The sequence below is a fragment of the Argopecten irradians genome, chromosome 2, assembly GCF_041381155.1.
Source record: "Argopecten irradians isolate NY chromosome 2, Ai_NY, whole genome shotgun sequence".
NCBI lineage: Eukaryota > Metazoa > Mollusca > Bivalvia > Pectinida > Pectinidae > Argopecten > Argopecten irradians.
In genome coordinates, this window is record NC_091135.1 from 67,867,467 (window position 1) to 67,877,270 (window position 9,804).

Sequence of the window (9,804 nt, forward strand, 5' to 3'; positions counted from 1 at the left end):
ATCCTTGGTATAGTGTATCAGAAACATATATACATATGTATATATGTTTCTGAGTGTATGTAGGGCACACCTATATATAGAGAGGATTTATCAACATGCATATCAGTGGTGTGATAATGGACACCAATCCGGGCGAGATAACTTAAATATTAAATACGAACTGATAGATTTTTTTATTTAAATCTTGAGCATATTTTTTTAATGAAGTTGTCGTCGAGATAAGAAAAATAAAAATGTAGGCCTAAATCAAAATCATTCATGGTCCCATATACATTTCAAATGGGCTTGGTTTTTTATGCATTCGTATTTTTGACCATTGCTAAACAACTTCGTTTCGTTTTATTACATTTTGTAATCTGTACAGACCCCGTCGGTCACACAAGAGGGCATCGATGTTATGAAACCGGCATGGTAAAACGTCGGTGCCCTTTGTACAAGGAGATCTACAGAGAAAACCGAAAATGAATTTCAACGAGTCGACGATGTAAGTATTATGCATTTTCGATAGATTTCCTATTGATGATTTGGATTGTTATCAAACCTGAAGGAGGTAATTGACATTGAAGTGTTCGATCACAGGTGTTTGACTTGTTTTAAAGTATAAACATATTAGGAGAAATAAGATAACAATGAAAATGGTTGCTTTCTTTTATTTATTTTTGCTATTGAGTTGTCTTTACAGTCATTTCTATGTAGAATTTCATTCCGATATCTGTACAAATGTGTATCATGCATGTACATTTGTAGCTGCATCATTTTTTAATTCATCTATCCACAAATACACTGTAACATATACAGTTATACTAGATTATAATAATACTGTACCATTTTTTTTCTTCTAATGTATAATGATATATATACGCATATTGTGTTACAGTGTGGATTTACGGAAGAGGTGCGAGATCGGTTATGGTGTGAGCTTTTTAAGTATAGATGGAATTGGTTTTAACCTATACTTACATTCCCATTCAGACTTCCAATTATTTCATATACTTATAGGTGGTAAAATTATGTATGATTTAAACAGTATAGATATAATAGAATTTCGCCACGTTTCTGTCAGATATGTTTCAAAAATGTTAAATGATTTTTTCAAATAGTTATCACGTCTAATTATGACTATTCTTACTTCTTTTTTTTTCTCTTCTTATAAAAAACACAATTCCATCGATGCCGATGATTATATTGTGCGGATTGGCAGAGGTGTGATTGTGGGGAAAAAAAGAGTGAAGTTATTTATAGTGATCGTGAAGGTGCATGTTAATTTTTTTTATTATTTTCTTTTAGTGACAGTTATAAGATAAAAATATGATAGAAATCTTTGTCTTCAAGTTCTGTTTTTAGGATATGTGACTTGAAGACCTCTAGTGTAGTGCTTTGTACTGTAGCCACCGGTAGGATGTTCCATTGTTTAATTGTGTGTGGAAAAAATGAGTGTTTGAATATGTCCTTGGTGGCAGCTATATGTCTATATGTGAATGGGTGTGATTGTCTAGTCCTGAAGTCTGTCAGATTAAGAATTTGACTATAGCATCTGTCAGATTAAGAATTTGACTATAGTTTATTGCCATATGATGGTGTATGATTTTATAAAATAAAATTAAACATGTTCTTGTTCTGCGTGTTTGTAGTGAGGTCCAGTTGAGGTTTTCCATCATGTCTTGTACTGAACTTGTGTTGTGGTATCTGCTTGTTGTGTAGCGTGCTGCTCTGCGTTGTGTTTTTTCGATTTGCATGATTTGATTTGTCTGGTGGTGGTCCCATACGGAGGAGCAGTACTCCAGTTTGGGTCTGACTATGGCTTTGTATGCATGTTCTTTTATATGTTGTGAGTTTATCTGTAGGTTTCGTTTCAAAAATCCTAGTGTCTTGTTAGCATTGGCTGTTATGTTGTTGATGTGCGTGTCCCATCGTAAGTTATTTTGTATTGTGATTCCTACGTATTTGCAAGATGTTACTTGTTGTAATTTGTGGTCATGGAGTTTGTATGTATAATTGGTCTTTGTGCGTTTGTTTGAGATGCTAAGGACGTTACACTTGTCCGGGTGGAAGGACATTAACCAATCTTCCTTCCACCTACCTGCTGCGTCTAGATCTTCTTGTAATTTAAGTGCATCTTGTGTGTTATGTATGGTTTTGTATAATATGCTGTCATCTGCAAAGAGTCTGAGGGTGCTGTGTTTGATGTATTCTGGGAAGTCGTTTATGTATATGAGGATGTATGTGTAGTAAATTGATTGGGTTCATTGTGTATATATACATACTGAAGTGTTATTTTTCCCCCTGATTTTTATTATTATCATTATTATTCTTTTTTATTTATTTACTTATTCTTTTTTATTTATTTACTATTATTATTATCATTATATTATTGTCTATTAATTATTTTGCACCACTATACTGCACTATAGATAGTACTAAATAGTTGTATGTACATCTACTCAACTAGTTGTCACATCACTTACACTATTCTTTGTACAGATTAAGCCATGTTGAATATTTTATTACATGTATGTTATTCTATTTATGTAATCTTCAAATTGGAGGAAATAAAGAGAATAATATATACTGAAATACACGAGTAGAGTTGGTAGTATAGACTAAAGGTTACAGATTGTGTACACGGTGTGAACTACAAGTGGACAAAGAGTGCATGAGATTTAGACAACAGGTAGACATGGAGTACACAAGATTTAGACTACAAGAAGACACGGCAAGTGCACTACATGTGAATATGGTTTCTCCCACCATTCACTGATTTGTCACCGGTTTAAATAGCCGTGGGATATTTCTCTGTCAACCTCTAGGGTATGACAGATTGTGCATGCTAACCTTTTGAACCTGAAGATAATTATGTAACGTCATAACTTCATGCGGTGTGCCCGTGGCCTGCAGTGCCAATGACGTCATCAATATTGATGTGCAGACGATGAAACCATGTTAATTTTGCGGTGAAAATGCTTCTGTTTAGGCTATTATCTCCTCTTTTTCTTTAGTATGTGGGAGAAAAAACATTGTTCCCTACCTATGGGGGTGTGAAAACACAAAATCACAACCCTCGGGGGAATTCCTAAGTGTCCAACCCTCAGCAAGCCTTGGGTTGGACGTTCGTGAGTTACACCTCGTGTTGTGATTTTGTTGTCGCACCTTCTAGGTAGGGAAAGATTCTATTAGTCCACTACAGGTGGACATGGCATCGTGTCCAGGTAATATGTCCACTACATTCAGACCACATGTAGGCAGACTATAGGTGTGTTACAGTCTAGGTATGAATGTACCTGGACACCATGTCCACCTGTAGTGGACACCGTGTTCACAGGTAGTGCATTCCGTGTCTACCTGTAGTCTAAATCTTATGCACTCCGTGTCAACCTGTCCTGTAGTCTAAATCTTGTGCACTCTGTGTTTACAAGGGTATAACCTTTAGTCTATTACCAACTGTAATTTATATAAATACATGTATGTAACCGGGTTGCGAACTGGATCTTAGCAATTAAAACTCAGGGACAACCGGGTCGGGTTCACTGGTATTTATTCACCATAAATATTGTACTGCCTGCATGTGGGTTCAGTTGGTCCATATACAACAATGGATGTACGTATATGTATCTGCTTATTGATATAGATATAGATAGATAGACATGTAGATAGAACCCTGAAACATATAAATAAAAGTACATTAGGATTGCTACCATAACTAACATACAATACTAAACGTGTACACTAGACAAGTTATCCCTATCGAAATATCACAGTTATATAGATACAAATACATAAGTAAAACTTTATAATTTCCTATCAGTAAAGGTAGTAACCATTACCTTACAACCATGCATTAGCATGATAGATAAAGAGAAATATTTACTCTATACTCTATAAATATACATAAAGAGTACAATATACACAAGGGGAGGTAATCCGCTTGTCAGGTAACAAGGGGAAGTAACCCACTTGTTACGAACAAGGGGAAATAATCCACTTGCACACTTAACATCATTAAAACTAGTACAATATGGAAAATAGATATTATTCCAATATACACATAAATATACCAATTACATTGTGTTACATATTATAGCAAATTCAATAATATCTTACTTTATCAGATTAATATACAAAGCATTTCTAACTATAATGTGTATGTAGCTTACCTCAACTATGGGTAAAGGGTCGCTTATGACTATAATGTATACAGCACAATAGCAGACATCTACATGATTCCACTGAAAGATTTATAAATAAATCAATCAGTAACAAGTATAAAACCATACACAATTACTTTTAAAACACATACACAAATTACACAGTTACTAAATTCATACTGGATTTAGAGATATGCCAAATGTAAGTTACAATCTATTTCGAATTCCACTCTATACAAAATGTATACACTTACTCAATAATTAATTGAATCAATCTACATTTCTTAATTACCATACTTTAGATACCAAAATAATATGTAAAAAGATAATATAAAAAGTATTAGACTTACATTTGGGTTTGTAGCTTATTGGCGCGTATCATGATATATATCTCCAAAAAGGGGAGATGTTGCTCCTTCCCCAGATCTCAAGCTACTGTCTAATTTTTGGACAAAGACTTTCCCTCCAAAAATATATTAACCAATAAGACAACAGGTCAGATAGGTCAGGTCAAGGTCAAACACTGGACTTTACTCTACATGCACACAGGACATGGACAGTACATTTAATAGTGGACATTCACAAAGACAAGTCACATGACCATACATACTTCATACATACCCAGGTAAAATCTATTTATAGCTCACCAGGCAGAGTGAGTGAGCTCACTCTACATATATACATTACTTGTATATCACAGAGCACTTACCACACTCTGTGATACATAATTCAGTGAGACATCAACATTACATTGACCTGAAAGAAATTACTTTAAAACAAACGAAATTAAAACAATATACAACCCATGTATCAATATACAATACAATCAAATTAATAAAATGCAAATTAACTAATTAATAGTGGAATAGTCCACTTGGCCACATGTATCTGAAATAAATAAGATTCATATTCTCACATTGGTTAGAATGTTTAACTATTAAATGTATAAAAAAATAACAACTCTTCATTCTGCCTAACTTCTGGATTTTTTTTTTTTTTTAGATTTTTACACTTAATGCAGTGAACTTAGTCGAAAGAAACACAAAATGCTGGCTCTGAAATGGCTGCAGAAATCATCAAAGCCTGTTCAGCAGGTTGTTTCAAAGTGTGGAAAAGTTTTATTTGGCAAAAAGTATCTGCTTGTGACTAATGTGAGCATAACTGTTGGACTATCATGTACGGGAGACTTCCTACAGCAGAGGTACCAGATAAAAACCAAGGAAACCAAGGCTATGAACTTGACCCGCAGCCAACATGTGGCAGCATCTGGACTAGTGATTGGTCCTTTCTGTCACTACTGGTATCTGTTTCTGGACAAATGGCTTCCTGGCAAAACCGTAAAGATTGTCCTTAAAAAAGTTATTGTAGATCAACTTATATGCTCCCCAATTTACATTTCCTTGTTCCTACTCACAACCACTCTACTGGAGAATAAATCTTGGGAAGAAATGAAAGAGGAGACAAAAAGTAAAGGTGCTACTCTGTACCTGGCTGAGTGGATTGTGTGGCCTCCAGCACAACTTGTTAATTTCTTCTTTTTGCCAACAAGATACAGGGTCCTCTATGACAATTCAATTTCACTTGGATTTGATTGTTATTTCTCTCGTGTGAAATATGGAACTACAGAAAATGCAGATTGAAAACTGAGCAAATCCATGATCTCAATACGTTTTAATTCAAATAAATTGATTGTTAAAAATCTTGTCTCCACATAAAGATGCCAATGGAAACTGAATAAAAACATTCATATCTAGTCATTGCAAACAATAGATTCTAAAACATTGCTACGTTGTCAGAAGTGTTGATCAGAAAAGAGTTTTACACAAATTGCCAATGAACAACAATTTTAACTGCGCTCCTGTTGTGTAATATTAACATACAATGCAAATGATATATAGACATCACTGTTAATTTTCCAATGCCAGAAATATTAAGTGCTTTTGTTTTATAGCATAATTTCTATGGGATAATCATAGAAAAAGAGAAACTGATTTCAGTATAAAGTGCAATTCTGTAACACAGGACACACTATTGTGAGATGTATAAGGGACACCGTTTTATACGATTTTGTGATATCTGTTATATGGGAATGATTTGTTAAGTATGAAATGTTAATATCATATTTATTGTGGATGTAAAATAAAATTGTTTTAATGTACAAATAACTCTATTCTTGTTTGCATAACAAAACACTAATTATACACACTGGAAAAAGCTGGTTCTTTGTGTCTGATTATTGCATCTCAGTTTGACATTCAACTGAATATTGTTTACATTATGCCATAACTACTATAGTTACTGTATTTCCACTAGAGACATATCTGTGGTCAAGTGCCTAGTGATCCGAGAATTAGAATATCATGTATAACTACCAACTTGCATATTTTGTGCTCAAACTAACTTTATAAATTATGGGAATGGAATTGCTTCTAAAAATGACTAAATTGCTTGAAAAAAAAATATTAGTAGCTATATAGATGTCAGATTAAAAACTGCACACAAGGTATTGCATCTTTTTCTATACTTTCTAACGTGCAAATAAATCATAATTATGCATTTGTGATATTTTGAATATTTTCATCTTGTACATACAATTATAGAACCACTAGTAAGTTGAAACTTTTCACGAAGGTAAAAAAAACCTCATATAGATGCTGTCTTGCGTATCTTCGAGTTGCAGTTATCTCCCTTAGATCAGAAAACCTCATTATCGGGTACATGTTACAAAATATAGATCTTCCATAGCGCACTTCAGGCCGTGAGTTATACGGTAGCTAGTATATTTTGGCCAAAGCTCGAATTGATTTCTACTAATTGTTCTCATTCATTATTCATTTAAAACCATAAATAGCTTTATTAGTAAACTTTTTAGCTTCCTGATTGTTATTGGAGGGCATAATTTAGTTAATCATCCCACAGGATCGAGCTTTTAAAGATGCTCCATCGCTGACAAATGGCATTTTTACACCATCAAAAACAAGAGCAGACGATTTTGTATTTTTCTTCAGTTAAAAAAGTTACTTACTTTACACCATTACCACCTTTGAAAAGTTTGAGCTTCTAATTTTACTTCAAGTTAAAAATATGAAAAATAATTAATTGCATCCCGAAAAAATTCCATGGCACTATATCTTATATAGAATGGAGTAATGATTGCGCATGACCAAAGGCAAAACAAATTATTTTATGATAGTTTTTGTGTTAATTAGGCATATATATACACGATTTAACACCAATTTTTGTTCAAAGGATGAATATCATTTATGCTCTGTCGGCGGTGGAGCATCTTTAACAATCGACACATTAAAACCGTTAATACATACACGGTAACACGTAAGTTGCTCTCAACGTAATCACATGTAGGTGGTAATTTTTACACATCATTTCTTATATCTGGTTTAATTTCGTTACTTTTTTTACTCCCAATTTTTCGTCGGGGTTACTTTGTCGTTTGAACTACAAAGTAAGAAATTAAAGCTGGAGTACCGAGTGAAGAAAAAAATCACTGAACTGCGATTCTCGATGATCCAAGGGTTACTATCACTGTCATTTTCTCCACCCCTGGGTTTTTTTTTCATAACAAAACTGAAGGTTCTGTGTGCGACATCGGATGATACAAGTAGTTTGGTCCTTTGGCGTACATCAAAGAATCCAATAACAGCACACTGTGTGTGACGTTAAAGCTAGCTAGATCCTAGAACGAATATACGTACCCGGCCTACTATACCTTTCGGCCGGGTACGAATTGGTCCCTATGTGTTGTAGTGGAGCACTGCCTCCGAAAATCACTCGGGCACAGTTTTCTATACTTTTTTTGTAGGTTTCCAATTATTTAAAGTTACTAAATCATTAGATTTACATAGATTTCTTAGGGTTTTTGACTTCCTACAAACGTTCTTATACCTGAAATTAGAAAGTTTTCAAAATTACAACATTTAATTTGAACTATTGGCAATGTTTATCAACGTTAAAATATCGCCAAACACAACAAGAAATTGTATCTGTCGGCATTGAATGTTTACAACGGAAAGAACCGAGTGCATCTTTGAGTTCGGAATCGAGGTCGCTGAAAATCTCATCCGGCTAATGGATATAGATGTAATAACACCACTAAGAGGCAACTTATATTTTATCGGTTACATTGGCCTGATTAAGCGTAATAGCCGATAAGAAACGTAATGTGGGGGGGGGATTGATTCTTTAATTCAACACACAACCATATATACTTTATAAACTTTTTTCATATATCGTTGAGTAGAATCCTTGTACACATTTATAGACAGTGGCATCGATAAACGGAAACTAATGAATACTCAAATTGCCATGCTAGCGATATTTTGGTGTTTGGGGGGGGGGGGGGGCAATCTCCTACGAGAAAAAATAGAATGGCTAAGATGAGTTTAACGATGCATTTTGATGAATTCAGTTGCGAGCGTCGAAGACGCGAGAATTTGGTGTTTGAGGGGTCCGGGGGTCTCCCCGGGAAATACATTACGATTTAGAATTTTACGATGCATTTTGATGAATGTGGGAGCGCCTGAAGGCGCGAGCTTTGGGTGTTTGAGGAGGTCCGAGGGTCTCCCCCGGGTAAAAATATTAGATTTAGAATGGCTGTGATGAGTTTTACGATATATTTTAATGATTTTAAAGCGTTATTAACATAATACTTTTTTTTATTTAAAGTTACCTGCATTAAGAATTGGTAATTGTGAATGCCGTCATATCTATGCAACTCGATCTGAACATACTGGCTTCACACCATCGGTACATTGTTGTTTAACACAAAATAATAATGAATTAATTGTTTTGCTAAGTCATATAAACAGATGAATCTTTTAAGAGACATTTTTTAAAATAGTACGTAGAATCCCCTGATTGACATTTTAAGTCTAGTTCACGAAAATGTGCAGGAGGACCCTATTTTCTTTCAAATGTGCAATTTTAGAACATTTCAGTCGGCGAAAATGGAGGGAGGGGCCAACAAGAAATGTTTGCCCTCGTCCTGGGAAACGGGGAGGCAATTGCCCCCCCCCCTGACCCCCTCCAACCCCGACCCCCACCTCCCACATCCGCTTCCTACGCCCCTGTATCTACATTGCCAAGTAAAACAGCATAGTTCTATGAAGCTTTAGAGTATTTGATGGAAATATGACAAGAAGTGAGAGGTATTTTCACCCGTTAATTATGTATATATTATACATGAATACAGGTGTACACAGGTGTACATGTACATTATTAAGCAAACATATATGTACATAGGTCTACAATGTATATGTAAGGTATATTTTTGCTTTGAATACATAAAAGTACACATAAAATTTAGATATATAGTTAGGCTGATTTTTTTAAAAGTAAATCAGATGTAAAAAAAGTTATATAACTATATTGACATATAGCGGAATGTCCATTAGACGGATAGAGACTATAACTAGGTATATATAGGGAATGTCCGTTAGATGGATAGACACTATAACTAAGGATATATAGGGAATTTCCATTAGACGGATATATATTATAGCTAGGGCTATATAAGGAAAGTCCATTAGACGGATAAAGACTATAACTAGAGATATATAGGGAATGCCCATTAGACGGATAGACATTATAACTAAGGATATACAATGTATACGGAATGTCAAATATTGATATAATGATAAAAGAA

At 34.4% G+C, this 9,804-nt stretch overlaps 1 pseudogene; it reads left to right on the plus strand.

The window, feature by feature from the left end:
• Nucleotides 1–339: 339 nt before the first annotated feature.
• LOC138316297 (mpv17-like protein 2 pseudogene) lies at nucleotides 340–6,307 on the plus strand (annotated as a pseudogene).
• Nucleotides 6,308–9,804: the final 3,497 nt, after the last annotated feature.